This window comes from Corvus cornix, chromosome 3 (genome assembly GCF_000738735.6).
Source record: "Corvus cornix cornix isolate S_Up_H32 chromosome 3, ASM73873v5, whole genome shotgun sequence".
Lineage (NCBI taxonomy): Eukaryota > Metazoa > Chordata > Aves > Passeriformes > Corvidae > Corvus > Corvus cornix.
This window is the reverse complement of record NC_047056.1, coordinates 6,236,878-6,254,437: the sequence shown is the minus strand read 5'-3', so window position 1 is coordinate 6,254,437 and position 17,560 is coordinate 6,236,878. Positions and strand designations below refer to the sequence as shown.

General features: G+C 43.1%; 1 long non-coding RNA gene across 2 annotated transcripts in view; it reads right to left on the bottom strand.

The window, feature by feature from the left end:
- The window catches only part of LOC109145101, a 125,388-nt gene that overhangs the window by 4,639 nt on the left and 103,189 nt on the right, over nt 1–17,560 (bottom strand). The window contains exons 3-5 of one of the 2 annotated variants that reach the window (XR_002046304.3): nt 14,777–15,031; nt 11,128–11,239; nt 8,735–8,959 (exon numbers count right to left, since the gene is read on the bottom strand). This is a non-coding gene — a long non-coding RNA (uncharacterized LOC109145101). The remainder of the gene's footprint in view (nt 1–8,734; nt 8,960–11,127; nt 11,240–14,776; nt 15,032–17,560) is intronic. The other variant, XR_005603988.1, reaches the window with a different exon arrangement.

The following is a 17,560-nucleotide window of genomic DNA, read 5'->3' as shown; positions in this document are numbered from 1 at the left end:
TTTTCACTGGGGTCAGCGAGCAGTGGCCGCCCCAGGGCAGGAGGTGTCCCATCAGCTGTGGCTCAGGAGACCTGGCTGGGAAAAATGCAGGTTATTGTCCCCAGCCACATGGCAGTGTGCAGGAAAAGGGTGATATTGGTTATTTTTGTTACTCTGTTGGCTAAACAGAGGAGCTGCCCAGCCCTCTTCACTTGACCGATGCTCTCAGCTGTGGTGCAGGTGAATGCCACCTGTCTTGGGTGCTCCACCTCCCTGGATATTTCTGTGCAGGGAACTGCAATGCCATTGTAACTTTTCTGCTCTCACATAATTCTGTCAGAAAAAACTGTATGTTGAAGAGGAAACTGCCTCTCACCGTCCTAAAATTCTTTATCTCTCGTGGTAACTCGCGGCACACTCCCTGCATATGTTATCTTTATGTTAACACTGTTTACAAGTGCTGTGAATAAACCCAAATCCAATCGAGAAAGTTCCTCTTTGCTCACATTTCCATGCAGGGGTGGGATTATCTACCTCTACCAGTGGCAGATGCAAAAGGAAAAAAATCCAACCTATGAATGCCTGCCACACCACAGCACACAAAGCTACTGCTTATAGTGGGTTAGGCTGAGGGCTTTTCTGTTGTTCCTTTGCTCTTCTAATGAGGAGGACTGTGAGATGTCTTTGAACTAGCTACAGACATGAAAGATTTAGTAAACAAGATTCTTTATCCCATTTCTGGTAAAAGCTTGTCCTGACGGATATCTTCTTCCTCCTGTGGTTTAGACCACAGTTTGACCTTTTTTTTCCCTGTAGCCCCTGAAGCATTTCACAACATGATGGGCAAGGGCCTAGCAGTAATTAGACTGATTGAACACAGGAAGTGTAGACAAAAGAGAAGGTTGGGAATCACTGTTGTTCTCCAAGCTGACACTACCAGGTCCTGAGGTCTCAACCCTCACAGCCCATGTTTTCGAGAGTACCTGCACACTGGTGTGCACAGACCTTGGGTCCTGCTGCAGCCTGGGGGATACGGGCTGAGATATCCCCGCACAGCTCCTGTATCTCCTGGGACAAACCCACCTCTCCCTGCTGCTGCTCCAGTGTTGTGCCTGTGGATAACAGGTTAACACGGTGGCAGTGCACAAGCTGCCAGGTGGCACCCACCTGACCTGCACTGAAGAGAAAATCTTATTTTTCAAAACTTTCCATCATGCCATGCAAAACACAGATTCCTTCCAAACCTGGAAGTGATAGCCTGGCATGATGCCCCAGGTCATGTCTTACATAAAGTGTTTTTTTCCTTCTGCACAATACTCTACATCCTACTTTTACAGATACTCGCCAAAGCTACCTTAACTCATAACAGCCAGGCCTCTGTATGACTGTGCTTAACTCTTGCTCAGCTCAGGGCATCTTCCCATTCCCCAGGCTTCAGAAGCCACTGAAACTCCCATGTTTTCCTGGTGGCTTGCAGCTGCCCTCCTCCCACCGACTGGGTCACCTGCCAGGCTCTCCACTGCACTGGGCATGGCAGCCTCCAAGAGGAGTATCTGTCTGTTTGAGAGCTGATTAAAAGCCTGAGGAAAAAAAAGCTGATGGTGCAAGCTCTGAAGGTACAAGAAGCATTAGCCCTGGAGATGTGAAGGCCACCTGGTTATGTTGAGCACACACTGTGGTCAATTTACCCAGCTGTTCAGCTGGAGAGATCCATTTCCATGTGCTGGGGTTGGTCCATCTCCAGCCATGCTGTGAGAAGGTTATTAAAATGCCCTAGGGTATATCATTGTGTCCTGCAGCCGTAGGGAGGAGGAGAGAAGATCCAGCAGGCAGGAATGGTGCAGCAAGATTGATTTATTTAATTATTTTACAAACTCTTTTATAGACTTTTTTCTTCATAGTCTAATTGGACAAGGATCAGCCACCCCTTGGGGTGATTGGCTAAAATCCTAAAACATCCATTGTCAAAATATTTTTCTACTATACCATAAACAAGATTTTTCAAGGTTGCAGGTGGCTTGTTTACATTCCCTGCTACCTCTTCTGTGAGAGAGAAAAGTCTCTCATGGACTTAGAAAATAGCAAGAAAATCCTTGCTAGCAGCATTTTTGTATCCACAAAGGTGTTCTGGGGTGCTACCCCTGCCTGCTCAGCAGAGGCTTGCACACACCCTGCCATCAGCAGGGGCAGCCTTTGATGCCACACCAGCCTGGCAGAGATGTGAGTGAGCCCTTCTGACAGTGTTAACATCACCACTGGTGCCTGAACTTGAATCCCGAATTTTGCCAGGGCAGTTCTTCCCAAATTTCTGCTAAGAGCTGTACAGTGCAGCTCCTCTGCTGTTTCCCAGCTGCTGATGTGTGTCCATCCCACAGAGTCCCAAAGGAGGGGCCCTGGGGAGTCCTCTGTGCTGACTTGAGGGGACCAAAGGGTCTGATCTTGAATTTAAGGGCTGTTCTACCCTCGGCCAGGATTCAAGCTGATTGTGCAGTTGAACAATCTCTCCTCAGAGAGAGGTGGATCTGAATCCCTTTACTTGCCGCGTTCCGTGAGGTTTATCCTAAAGAAACCAGGTTACAATTGTCCCTGCTCTGCTTAAAGCTTTGTGGAGTAGGTTCAGATGACCAGTTACTGTGAGCTTTTTGCTGGTGCAAACGAGCAATTTGCCAGAAAAACTTCACATGACAAAACTTTTATCCCAAAAGCAATTTCTAGTCATTCTGAATTCAGAGATGTCCGATGACAAAAGGCAAAGGAAGCCATGCAGATTGATGCATGGCTACAAGGGACAGGAAAGTTAGACACTGATATTGAAATATTCAACCTTTAATCAGCAATGCTATATTTCTTATGGGGGAAGGAAATAAAGAAACATACAGCCACGTCAGCCAAATGAAACCAATAGAGAGTAATTAAACTTGCGTTTACCAACACAAATAGCCAGCACAGAAATACCAGTGTATTTTCTTTTCTCAACATCTGTCTGATAAAGACCTTTTGGCTGTAATATTGACATTTTTGTGACTTTTAACTCCTTGGAGTCTCACTTACAATAAAATAAAATAAAATAAAATAAAATAAAATAAAATAAAATAAAACAAACCCCTACTTTTAAGCATCAAATTCTCTTTACTAAAGCCAGCATTTTACTACTATGTACTTGGGCATACTGGGCAGCTTATTTTCATTCAGGAAAATAAAATAAAACAAGCTTTCCCAGTACAAAAACCCTCTCCAGCAGCAGAGGATATGCCGGCACTAGTGTAATTAGAGAGGTCAGGAATCAGGTAACACCACCAACATTGCTTTATCTTTATCAGCTGAAATAAAGAGTTGAGTAAATGCCTTTAAAAAGTTAAAGCTGTTGAGGTTAATGCATTTGGGGTGGTTGAATGTGCTTTATTTGTGTGGTAAATTTATTTGTCAGGTACTGCACAAGCACAACAAACCATGATGTTTACCTGGAATTCATGAATACTCAGTTATGGGCAGCTTTAAGCACCAGACTGAGTTGGGACGCAGTACATGGTAGTGTAATTTGTTGGAATAGACTGGTCTGCTGGAGAAAAATGTTTTGAAAGATTTTACATGTTTGGGGAAAGAGCTGGCAAAGTCTGCAATCCAATTCCCATCATGAGGTAACCTATCATCAAACACTGGCTTCAAAAACAAAATCTGGCAGATCCGAAGTTTACCACATTATGTCTCCCAATCTGCTTTTGTAGCCTTTTCCCTTCCCCAAACGTTGGGGCTGCACTGTGTTTTCCGTGCAATGCTGAGAAAACAGAGCGCTGTGCCAGCGCACTCCTTACTTTTGGTTATTTTTAAATCTCTGCAAAAGCTCCCGCTTTCTTCTGTAGCCAATGCCTCTTGTTTGTGGAAGCAGTTCCAATTTACTTTCTATAAGGAAAAAAAATTCTACTGCCTCGAAAGCACTGCAAGTATCCACATTGTTCTCCTGCATTGTTTTCCTTACAAAAAGGAATTCTTTGGAACCACAGAGGCATTGAGTGGCCTCCACTCACTTTTTTTTAACCCCTCCCAGCTCTCAAATAGTGGCTTTCAAGCAGTGACCTTTCCTTTTCACGAAGGCCACCTTGTTATTTTGGGATGGATTTCCCTGCCGATTGTTCTGCGTTTCCTCCCTCGTTGCTCTGCGGCGAAGCTGCTGCCGCCGCTCCTGCTCCCGATGGGATAACCAGGGTGAGCACCCTGGGCTCCTCACCCACAGCCCTGCTGCTCCTGGGGGGCTGTGTGTAACCATGGGGAGAGCCAGACCCCTGGCAGCCTTTCCCATCTTCATGTGGATGGCCAAAAAACATCAACTTCTCATAACAGCCACAAATCATAAAATCCTGGCAACAGTGGCCATTAACCACCTTGTACACGTTATAGCCGTCCATCAGATGCTCGGAAATGCAACAGCAGCTCTCTAGAACTGCTCTCATAGGAAGACACACATAAAAACCTGACCTTTCCTAGTTAAACAGATGATCCACTTCTCTGTGTGGGAATAAACACCGTGTTTGTACTCTGTAGGAGTAATTATTTGTCATCCCTACATTCTCTTTCTTGTAACAAGCTTTTTTTAAAAATATTACAAACTTCTTGGAGGGACGTACAGAACCCATCCCTTTTCACACAGTACCTCTGCAGGACCTGAATTAGTTTGTGTCACTACAAAACACTGAATCCACAAGCAAAAAGTGTGAGACACGTGTAGGATCCAGAGCGAGCCTTGAAATCAGTCAATGTCTCTAATATAATCTTTAAACAAACACCTTGGCTACTTGAAGCAGAGAGGAGCAAAGTCCACCCACTCTGGGATTTTGTTTTTGAGAAAGCCAAGTTAAGCTGTAAAATACAGATTCACTCTGCTGAAGGATCTCATCTCGATTTCTAGATGCTGACACTGAGCCTGGCAACAAGTCCTGTCAAAAATAAACTGGGACATTCTCAAATACACTCAGCAGCAAAACATGTGCATCTTGATTCCTTGAGGACTGCTGCAGGCCTAGGAATCTGGAGCTCTGAGCAGACAGGCTTTGTTTTAGAAACAACATGTTCTGCTGTATTCATAAGAAAATATTCTCAGAAATTCCAACTCACCAGGAATTTGAAAGCTCCTCATTTTGGTTGGATTTTGGGATGTAACCCAAGTGTGAAGAGATGAGGTTTCTTGGGGTCTTGTGAACTTGAAGTGCTCCTTTTCAGCCAAAGTCGATCGTGAGACCCTGCCCTCAACTTGCACATACAAGGCACAGAGACAAGAAGTGGAGTTTCCTAAATACTCATTTATTTTTGAAGTTGTTTATATTTCAGAGTTCAAATTGAGACAAATTGTGTTCTTTCACCCAAAATATTTGTAAAATTTTTCGCTTCTGTTTCTTTCCCAGTAATAGTTTCCATCTGCAACTGGCTATGTGAAAAACCTCAGTGTCAACATTTTAAGAAATGCTTATCTGTTTTTACATCTGTTTTACAAACTACAGGTAAAGGGGAAAAAAAAGATGATTCTAATATAATCTTTATCTTGTACTTATTTCATTGAGAGGTGTGATAGGAGGCCAAGATCCTGTGCTAGCCAAACTTTAATGCACTACACTAACAGTATAGGTAAAGCCGTAAGTAATTGGAAAAATAATAAAATAAGTGGGAACAAAAAGGAGATAATGACCCCCCACCAATCCTTCAACCTTGGCAAACATCTACTGTGTTCAGAAAACAGAGCGTGAGACAGAAGGAAGGTGACAAAAAGGAGAAAAAACAACGTCTGAAATTTCAAAATGTTTTCGGAGGATCGAAACGAGATGAAAATTTAAATTTAAGGGAAATATTTTGGTGCACCAAATACTTTTTATACAAAAGTCTCTATTTTGCAGGATAAATGTTTGAGACACAAATGTTGGCCATCTGTAACTGCAGCAGTGAGTGAGGCAGCAAGATGGAAAAGGTGTCGTGGCAAATTGCCTTGCCTCCCTCTGGAGCGCTGCATTGCAATGAGCTGGCCCGAGTCCCAGAGGCAGCAATGCCATATTCGTGTTGTGAGAAATGCAAGGTGCTCAGGCCTGGGAAAAGACCTCTTCTTGTGTCCACACTGACTGTTCCAGAACTGCTTCAATGCCACACTTCTCACTGTATCCAGAGTGAAAATTTTCCTCACCTCTATTTCTGCTTATAGACAAATCACTTTTCCTCCTTGTGGGTAATTTGGGCTACAAATACAGTGATGAATATGCTACCTAGTAGTAAAAAGGGAAATAAATATGTATAAGTGACTCTCCCCCTATTCGTGTGGGCCTGTGTGTGCCTGAGCACAGGCAAACATAAACACACACATATCTTATGCCTCCAGAATATTTGTGTGTGTTCAGTGGCTCAGTTCCAGTCCAACTACAAACACCCCTGCTCATTACAGGAAAATGTGTGATGCTTATTTTAAAGCCCTCTGAAATCTCTGAAAACATAAAGGCACCTGCCTCACACAAGACATCTCCCCTGAGCTCGTTTTATCTAGCAGTGTTTGTACTTGAAGTGTACGTGACACTGCTCACTTGAGACACCATTATCCAAAAGTCCTCCAAAGCTCATTCCAAACTAGCTGAGAAAAGTCATCCTTCTTCAATCCCTCTTTTAACCAGTTCTTAACACATCTCCTCAACCCTTCATCGATGCCTCTCCCTGGAACACTTCTGTTCATCCCACTAATGAGAGGCAGATTGATTTCCATCATTTCACCTTCTGTTGCCTTATTGATGCCCTGCCTGCCCAGAGAGAGGACAGTCACCCTGTGGTGGCGGCATCAGAGAAGCTCAGTCAGAGGACACTGATGCTCTGAGTTGCAAGGAAGTGGGGTCTATTCTGATTTACACAAATCCAGTGTCTTTCACCTTAATGATGAGGACTTTTTGAAAGCTAAAGCTAAATTATAAACTGATCAGAGCTTCCCGGCAGCAGCGAGTTTGGTCTTTGTTTCAAAATGAATGGCTGTCTTTACAGAATCTGAGATTATCTGCTAAGTGATTACATACCTACACACATGGCAAAAGATTAGCACCTTCCTGCACCCCCCTGTCAGTGTTATTCTTACGTGCCCAGTCACCTCCACGGGCCCACGCCAGATGTGAGCTTTGAGAAACGCAGCGGTTGAATTACAGGGAAAGTTAAGAAAGTGGTGTGGGGGGCACATCTTTCCAGCAGTTCAAAGACTGTTCAAACAGTTCCGCTTCTTCTGCTTGTCTCTCTTTTTTTTTTTTTTTCCACACTGAGGCTTTAGTGTCTCTCTCTTTTCCCAGGGGTACATGCTAAAGGAAGTTCAAGTGATCATCAGGCTATATCCCATTTCCACGTTATTCCAGCCTCGCTTGAAGAGATGATATATCTGATAGCTTTTAGCTTGGCTCTATCACTCTGAATTTCCCCTCTTTTTCCACTTCACACTTATGATTTGTGATGGGCAAATCTCGAAAGATTAGAAGCTTGGCTTGGATAGGTTTGAAGTTTACATTTCAATTTTCAGAGATCAGGGTCACTGCAACAAGTGTATGAATTATCTGCCTCGGAGTCATGGGATCTGAATGACCAAAGACTTTGGCATACTTCAGGAAGAGGAACAAGCTGATATCTGTATTTCCAGCTAACATAGTTACATTGCCCCAAAGTTAAACAGACCAAGGGGATTTACTGATTTTCAGTGGCATCAGAGGAAATGAGAGCTGAAGGCATCAGAGGGTTGTTTGACTTTGGAGCAGGACTCAAATGCTGTATCCCATGTAAGGGCTTTACCCCTTGGATCCTCTGGCCAGACAAGGGGCAGGGGCAGAGCTGAATGCTGTGAATGCTTTACAGGTGGTGTCCTCTCAGAAAATAAAATGTGTGTACTTCCCAAATGGACCAGTGACACCTATATTTTCCTCTGGGCTGCAGAGTGCACTCTTAGCTCACCCTCCCTACAAGACTGTGTTATTGTTCCTGTGAAAACTCTGATTCTTCACTGACATTTGGCACCACTTTAAAATCAACTTTCCATACAGATAGATCGACTGCAAAATTGGCCTTGACTGTATTTTCTCACTGAGAATGCAGACAGGAGATGAAAATCAAAGTTTAATCCTGTTGCCTGCTGTAGCAAAACACAATACAATGCCTATCTGGAATATAGCATCTCTCTTTTTATTTATCTATTGTATGTCTCTGTCTGAGACAAGTATGTTCTTGCTCTGTTTCCAAACAGAAGAGCATCACAGAAAACACTTCTGGTGAACAAAACAAATATACCTACTTTTCTTGTAAGGTTTTACATCACCTAAAGAAAATCTGGCTACAGACAACAGAAAAGTCTGACTAAAACTGGGTGGAGGGTTGATGAAATTTTGCTTTGTCAAAAAAGTTCTCCTCAGGGAGCTCAGAGGGTCATAAGCAGGAGACAAAGCAGTTTACAAGTTTTTTAACTCAGTTTTTGCAGACCTGAAGAAGTCTAGCTGTAAGCATTTTGGGCAGGAGCTGGGTAAACATTACTGATATTGGCCACAGGTATCTAAAGTGGCAACACAAAGGGAATAATTTCTCCAGTGCAGGCAAAACAGGTGCTGAGCTCTTTGGAAGGTCTGGCCTGAGAAAGTGGCACAATGAAAAAAAAATGGTTTCCTCAAATGGGTGGTACAAGGCTTGGGGAATGAATGTTTGTGGAGCACTCAGCCCCTGGTATGAAAAGGTGCTGTAGAAGTTCAAAGTGTTATTGTTATGGCATACTTACTCAGCAAGGCAGGGAATATCAAAGGCTTTCTTCTCCCAGCTGGCTCGGCCTTATCTCCAGGAACTGTTGGTGGGTGGTGATTGCTCTCAGGGACTGGTGATGACAGAGCAGTGAAGGCACTCACTTTGCTTGCAGAGCTGCTCTGGGCACCCTCCTGGACCCGCCAAGGCTCCAGTTCCTCCTTGGTGCTTTTTGGTGCGCACACACCTCGTTCCAGAGAAAAGCCTGGAATGAAAACAGAGAGCTCTGACACCTGGCTAATGGAGGCACTCAGGCAAGGGCTTTCACTTGCCACGTCGGGAAATAATTGATACAAATTGCTTCAGACATTCAAGGTTGCCGGTCCTCCTTCCCACAGGTTATTTTTAGGCCTAATTAGGCAGATGAAATGACACCAGAATTAATTTGGGTAGACTCAAATACTTGGGCTCGCTTTTTTTTTTTTTTTTAATGCTTCTCTCCAGATATATGGCAAATGTCTGAATTACAAAAAGCAGATAAAGGGATTTTTTTCTTTCCCCCCTCTTCTACTAAGCGATATTCAAGCACTGAAAGACTTGCTCACTGCAAAACCACTTAGGGCTGATTGCTGGGGAATTTCCTCTCACCACCTTAAACCCAAAGCAAATAACAGAATATGAAATAACACATATTCTTGGCATCAGGCTGGACGAGAGCTCCCCCAGGTCTGTCATAAAGGAAAGGCTACCAACCCACCCATCAGAAGATAAAATACAATTAACCGATTCATTATATAAATATTTTGGGTGGGGAGATATGAATTGGCTTATCTCTATTATTCTTATCATTATTATTAGCTACTGTTTGCTAAGACTGAGTTTTTCAAAGCCTTCTTTCGCGTTAAGGATCCCAAATTCCCATGTTAAATCCCACCCTAAATTTGATGGTGATAGCTTTTGCAAGCTACTGGGGAACACAAGCAGGGGGAGAAATAAGACAGGTGAGATAATATTCATGGCTGTTATTGCCAGAATTTATGGACAAGCTATTCCCGTGCTATTTGAACATAATTCGTACATTTGGGCAAAAGGCAGATCCATAAGTGTTCTCCAGCAAAGCCCCAACCTGTGCAATGTTTTCTCAGAGAAGGAGCTACTGTAACTACCATGGAATATGCAAAACCTGACTGCTGGCCTCTGTGGTTTTTGCACTTTCCCAAACCCTTCCAAAATCAGAAAGCTTCCCAGCTCTCAGGAAGAGGCAAATCATGAACTACCCCAGGCTTGCAGGCGCAGAGGCTGCAGATCAGCTGGGTGAAATGTTGGCATTGCCAAAGGCAGCAGGAGTTCTGCCCCTGAGTTCAGCAGGGCAGTGCTCTGCCCTCGTAGGGCGAGCTGGTGAAGAGGTCTGCCTCCCATGCACATTCCTGTGGCTCAGCGTGTGAGGACACGTTGTCGGTGCGGGGCTGACAGCTCCTGTGCAGTGCTCAGCCTGCAGGATGTGCCAGCAATGCCACTCACTTGTGGAGGGAGGAGAGGGGGAGAAGTTGGATTTTGGCTTTTGCAACAGGCAGGGCTCGTAGGATCAGCTGCCACAGCAGGTCTGACGTGCCATGCCTTGATTTCTGCTGAGGCCTCAGTAACCCCAGGCTGATACATGGTGGGAGGTGGTCATGAAAAGGCACCTGATTGTGAGATACAACCATCCCACCCTGGGGAAACGGGGGCTCCACTCTCTGCTGTAAACACAGCACTGGTTCAGAGCATTCCAAATGGAATTGAGTGACAGGCTTCCCTTACTCTTATGTCACAGGCCCAACTCTTCACTGTGCCACGTCATAATTAAGTACAAGAATTTGAGTCTGACTGCAGTTCACCTTCACATAAGCCAAGCTTTAATAAGTATCTGACACTTTGGAAAAAACCTCTGGTAAGTCAGCAGGAATGAGGGTTTCTTTCTCCTTATCAGTACCTTTTATGATATCACAAATATACTTCCCCCCTAATCTCTTTCTGAAGGCAACACATACATAATTTTTGGGCTTGAGTTTTTTTCTCACCTGTATCTTCTAAGCATGTCTCAGCACTTGGATGGTTGGTGACAGGGGAGTAATTAATACTTTCTGATAATAAACTAATAAATCTGAGGCAGAAAAACTTAAAATATCACCAGCTGCTCAATATTGAACTGCTCCAAGATGCATTTATTTTAGACAATCCAGGCTGTAACCTTACCTCAAAATACTGGGTCATTATATCTACTACATGAACAAAAGTCCTGATCCATTGAAAAAGTTCTTTTAAGTATGGCTTTTAAACCTGAAGTCTTCATAAGGTGCTTGCCCTATTTCCTCCCCTAAAAGGGTTCATAGTTCCTGTGAATTCCTGCCTCATCACCCACTTCCCTGGTTCATATCTAAGCACCATATTCACCTTCATATCTCCACCTGTGCTTTGCAGTGAATCTCACTGTGGCATCTCTTCCAGCAATCCCAGCTGGTGGTGCTAAGACCCAGTAACAGAAAGATCTTCAGTCTGTAAAAAACTAAAAAAAATAACAAAACACACCGTTTGTTAATAATACATTTTCAGACACTTGCAGGAAACACTGGCAACTGGTCTCTACCAAGATGATGAGCCATGAGGAAAATACTGAGCTTCCAAAATTACAAAAGTAATACTCTCACAGGCACAACACCAGGGGAGATTTGTCCTCTTTCCTGTCTGTGACACAGATAATGAATTCCTCAAAATCCCTGTCTCTCAGCAGCTTCATAGCAGGACATCCCTGCAAGGTCGTTGTGTGAACACTAAAGGCTGGATCTCACAGACAAAAGTCACTTCCCCATAGTCTTTCAAGAAGCCTTTGTAAAAAGGGACGATGGAAGGGAGAAGGGAAAGGAAGATCTGCTGTAAACATCTGAAAGTTCAAAATTAAAAGAAAGTTGGAATTTATCTGCAATAGCGTTGTGTTGACACTAGGTATTCATGCATGAAAATTTTCCTGACTTTTGTAATAGAAATTTCTCCAAAGGAGTAAATGCTTTGCTTCAGTCTCATTTTGTCATGCCCATGAACATACCAGAGATGAAAGGTACCTGGCTGAATTTGGGTAAAAATAGATGGGATTTTGAAAAGCGGGAAGAAATGCCTGGGAAAAGTCACCTACATATGGTCTTAATCATGCCAATGGATAACCCCCACATTACCCTTTAAAAGGTCATCTGATAAACATCAACATTGGGCTTTTCTCACAAACCCAACACCTAAAATTGCTTCAGGCTACTGTAATACGGCATGAGAAGTTAAATTAGAAGCATATATTTGGTAATAGCACCTCTGAGAGGGACTCTTCAAAAGCCTGTGCCCCCATTAAAGGATTAGAAGTCCAGCACACATATCAGCAACGACTCTCCATCCAAAGAGAAACAGAACAGGGGACAGAAATCAGCATTTTGTTCTGATTAGCTGCTCTGATTGATGTAATGTCTTAATTACCTTTTTTTTTAAACATTGCTGCAAACCTGCCATTGAGGGAAGTACTATAAAGAATACCACTATGAAGCAGAGCTTTCAAGCTTTCCCTTATCTCTTGTGGGTCTGGTGCTGATCTTTCCAGAATATTTTTTGGTGAGACACACAGAATGAAGCAGTCTCCAAGCAGCTGGTAGTCTTGGGTTCAATTGCTTTCAGGAGCACCCAAAATCCAAGTTACAGACTTGGAGGTAAAGCCATTCAAAAAGAAGAATGGAGTCATTAAATACTTCTGGAAATGTGCTATTTCTGTATGAAACAATGGAAGAGATATTAAAAAAGATGCAGGGATAATTAGAGTCAGCACATTCAAAAGCACTTCCTTTTTATTTGGGCATTTTCTCTTCTGCAAGCAAATCCGTTCAATTTTCCCTGAGTGACAGTATTTTGAGGTTATCTGCCCCAAAGGCAAATAGATCTGATTGTCCAAGAAATAAGGATGAAGGCAAATGGCACATCCTAAAGATTGAAGACTGGCTGAGAAATTGGAGGGTGTAAGATGAAAGAAGTTCTCTGTCTCAAGGTCACTGATGATTTTAGGATGTCTTTAAATGGGGGAGAACACTCCTAACCACAGTTTTTATACTTTTGGTGTTTTCCTCTTGTTCCCAACTCAAAGTGGGTCAAGTTCAGGTTTTCTCTCCGCTTTCCAAATAGAGTCCTGAGTTTTGCTCTGGCACTTGTGGGCTCTAAGAAAGGATAGATGGAAGCAGAATTTTGCTCCCATTTTGAAAGCCTCCTGCAGCCAGTCAGAAAATCCTCTGCACGTGGGCTTTCATGGAATTTCCTATTTATTTCATCCCAAATTCATCTTTTCAGTTCATGAACCAGGAAACAAAATTTCCTCAGTGCTGGCTCTACAACTCTTGCCCAAGAACTGATGATCAGGCTCTGCTCCTTTTCGCAGATTTCAGGGTTTGATTTCTGAGACTGTTGGAGGTAAGCAGGGCATGACAGAAGTGGCCTTGCCCTCTCACAGACACAGTGACTCTGAACTCCTAAATTTTTGTCTCTAAATTCCTAAGTTACCCTCATGGGTTTTCTCCTCTGGACTCATGAGAGCAGTAGAGTAGTTCAATGAAATTTTCTTTCCCAGCTCCCACTGAAGAGGGGACATTTCTGAGCCCATTTTCCCTGGTGTTTCTGTATTTAACAGGTCCTGCCCCCATGGACTCCTATCTTAAGAGCATACAAGCAGGAGCAGGCTGCTGCAGCAGGAATCCAGAAGCTGGAGCTGTCAAACTGAGCCTTATTAGATACCAAAGGGGCTAATAAAAGAATGGGTGTTTGTTGTATTTCTGGCAGGGATGGTTGCTGAAAAGCCTGGAGAGAAGGATCCCAAGACACTTCAGCTCCCAAGTTCCGATGGATGTATTTCTAGTTGATCAATCTCTGTCTCTGTGGCTGAGCTAACTTCCCACTTCAGGCCTCTGACAGCTGGACAAAGCAGGGTTTGAGCCATGCCTTGCTTTAAGTAAGTGTGGAGAGATGTTTTCAATCTGACCTTGCCAAATCAGGCCCGGGCTTGGGGCGTTTGCTGAGGTCCAGGGAAGATTTTCCCACTGAATGGCAAGTGGCAAAAGCTAATTCTACCCAGAGCAATGTGATGGAGTACTGAAGTGACAAGTGTTTGGGGAGATAGGAATCTACCTTGTGATCTGCAGAGCCTTTAGCTTCATAAAACAGAAGAAAATACTTATATATGCTGATTTGGTAGTGGTGGTGGAGATTGTTAAAAGCTAATTACAAAGTATAATTTTCAGAGACAGAGGAATATATTTAACCACACAGTGGATGTGTTCATGATTATCCTTCTATATTAAAGAGATAAGATTTGGCAAGAGCAAATGTGGGCTTTGTTTGGCTTTTTGCTCTTAAGTTCTCATCTGTTCTTAAAGTCCATCAGATAATGAGATGTAAAAGCACACATACAGCAATAACGTGGTACAGTAATGAACAAAATATAATACCAGACAACAAAAGCAAATCTTCCACATTTAAACACTTCTGTGCATTTTTCCTCTCTACTTTTTTTCTCCTGTCCTTAAGACAATAAAAAACTCCATTCAAATAATAGCAAATTCTCGTCAAGATTTTACCCAGGATTTCCATGCCATACAAAAATAGGTCCCCTCCCTCGCTTGTTACCCTGCTCTCTGTTTCTTCCCTCTAGTCAGAATTCTTGCTGTGCTAAATACTTATGATGTCACTGGCCTTTTCAAGATCACTTTTGACACCTAGGGCATTTTTATTTCATATATTGCTCTAAGTATTTTTACTGTCATCATCAGTGTTGTCTCGAGACAATATTTTGCATGAGTGTATCACATGTTAATGGTAAATACAGCAGCTGATACTTCATAGAGGCAATAATGGGCCTTTTAAGAAACTGCAGAGAATTGCCATTATGCTTTTAAATAGCAACTCTTCCATAATTTGAAAATTAATAATAACAATAATAACAATAACAACAGCAATAACAATAACAACAACAATAATAATAATAATAATAAAAAAATATTCTCGGGCCTCTACCAAGTGTACCAACTTGTGTCAGAGATGGAGAGAGTAGAATTCACCCTATTCATGTCCTCCTTTCTCCATAGGAGTAGAAAAGGTGTGACAACAAAACATGCTTCAAGACTTGCTCTTGAACCTTCTTTTCAGCTGGCTGTAGCTAATATTTGGGACTAGAAGAGGGCAAGCAGCCAGGCACCTTAGCTTGTATTGCCCTGTACCAGTCTGGCTCCACATTTCTGTATTTCCTGGTAATCTTCAATCAGGCACGAATGCAAAGGGGAGCCTAGAATGAGTAAGAGAAAAATGAGATGTCAAATCTTGCATTTAGAGGATTTAGCAAGGTGCGTAAATAAGTTATGGCATTGATATCCTGACAGATTGCTCAGCCAGGGGACTGGGAATGGAAAATGAAAAGTCTATTGATTAAATAAATTAATTTTTAAATCTAAAAGTGGTTTTAGTAGATTAATAGCCTCTTACACTGAATCCAAATTTTCTCCCCTAGGCAAGCCCTTGACTTACACATATGCTGCAACTTCTCCACCTCAGCCAGTCAAGCCTTTCTGCTTTACACAGGGGGAAGCTGTGACCCTGATTTCAAGAACCACACCGTGTGTCCAAGGCCAGGAATCCCGGATTATCCTACAGAAGTCAGTTCCCGAACTCCCTCCTGGCATATTAAACAGCAACATGTTCAAACAGAGCATTGCAAGGGAAAAGCCAAACTAACCCTTGTTGCTTGAGCACACCCTTTAATGCATTTCTACCAGCTCCTGTGAGCAGCCTTTCCCGGCACAGTCATCATTTGACTCCCAGAGAACTGGATATTGTAGTGATGTGAGAAACCTGCTGCCCCAGAAAGGCTTTGTTTGCCAGATTTCTGTTGAGGGAGCAAGAAACAGCAGCCCTTTTTGGGGCTTCTCTCTGCAGGAGATAACTCAGACAAGCACTCGGTGGGTGGAAATGTGGGCTCGGCAGATGCGGGTTCCACGTCCGGGTCTGTCGCTGCCCTCCTGCACAACATCAGGCAGGTCATTTCATGCCTCTGTATAGTGCACATAACGATACTGAGCTCCTCCGCAAAGTGCTTTGAGACGCACTGGGAGAAAAATCTGTAACCCCCCCCAAATATTTCATGAATAACAAACTGCAGGGATGATAATATGTGAAACATGTCAGAAAAAAAACCATTTAAAAGCTCAGTGCACGGCAAGTTAACAAAATATTGATGAACTGGAGGCTCAATTCTCATAATTCTCCCTCTCATCTAACAAAATGGCTTTTTGAAGTCTGGACAAGTGAAAATGGGATTACTAATTGCATCTCTAGATGGAAAGATTAGTCACAGGAGCCAGATGGGGGTTTTTTTTGGCCCTTGACTGGTTTCCTCTAAGTGGTCAGGGACATTAGTAGGATGTATTAGTGGGAATCACTCAGCAGTACCAGTTCTGTCTGAATCAGAAAAGAAAAAATTAGTCTTCTGCCTGTTGTGAGCTTGATCCTTTTGCATGTTCAACTCTTTCAAACATGGACCAGGCTGATCCTAAATCCACTATGCTGTGTTTAACTCTGGAGTCACTTTTCCTACCTGATGACTTAAGACTTGGGAGTGGGTCTGTCTGCCTGCTCAAACCCGAGGTGGGAGACAAGGCGACTGGTGTGGCGGGATTCTCCACAGCGCCGAGTTATCCCCACAAACACGCAACGCCCGAGTGCTCTGCACCACGGCTTTGTGTGTGATTTGGCTGTGTGGAGGGTGGCTTTCAGAATGCTTTTACATGTGGTTTGGCCATGTTGAGGCTGTTTCACAGCTTGCTTTTACATGTGGTTTGGCTGCAGCCAGGCTGGTTACTGTGAGCCTTTACATGGAGCTTGGCTGTGTTATACTGAGGTCTGCATGTTTGGGATTTTACTACCCCTGCACTAAGACAGTGCAGGTCGTAATGCTGGGGAGCAATTTAGATAAAGTGAGAAGTCAAACCCAGCCTGGCACTGCTTCCTGTAGCACCATAATAAAAATCCTGGAGCACTGTTATGCCCCAGCTTCCTCCACCACAACCAAAGTCCTGCTGCTCCAGCTCCTGAAGTCGAATGTTTTCTGTTTCAGATGCAGGGGATTAGACATAAATCCTTCCCTCCATTTCAGAGGTGGGATCCAAATGGCTTCCAGCCATGTCAGCTGCTCTACCTTTGTGTGGGTTGAATGTATAGTCAATAATATATTACATAAAGAATGTGAGTTATTAAACCTTTTCTTAACCAGCAGTCTACAACCAATATTTCTCCAGGCAATTTCAGCCGCATATATTTTAAAGTGACAAAACTCCCAGAAATCATTATTCCTGACCCACACAAAACACGCAGGGAAAATTTAATGGGTAACTCTGAGGTATAAACATGGAAGTGTTATTTTGATGCAAAGATTCAGGCATGACTTCTGTCTAACATCAGCTCCTTTTGAAGCATTTGTCTGCAGATTGGCCCTTAAAAACTGTAATAACTTTTGTCTGTGTAATATTAATCAAGTTAATTCCTTTCAGAGAAATGGAATTATTCACTAATTTTTCAGTCTTACTCTTCTCTCCCCTGTACATCCCTGGTTTTCATTGCCTGGATCAAAATCCCCATTACCTGCAATTCTCTTGTTTTATGCTTCAAATGCAAGATGGAACAAAAGCCTTCCATGTTTCCTATCACATAGCTGCCAGTACTGTTCTAATTTTGATTTTCCTTCCTTTTATGTGCAGTAACTTAGGTTTACATGTACACAGGTTTTATATCAATTGTCTCATAACTTGTCTTTTTTTCTGCC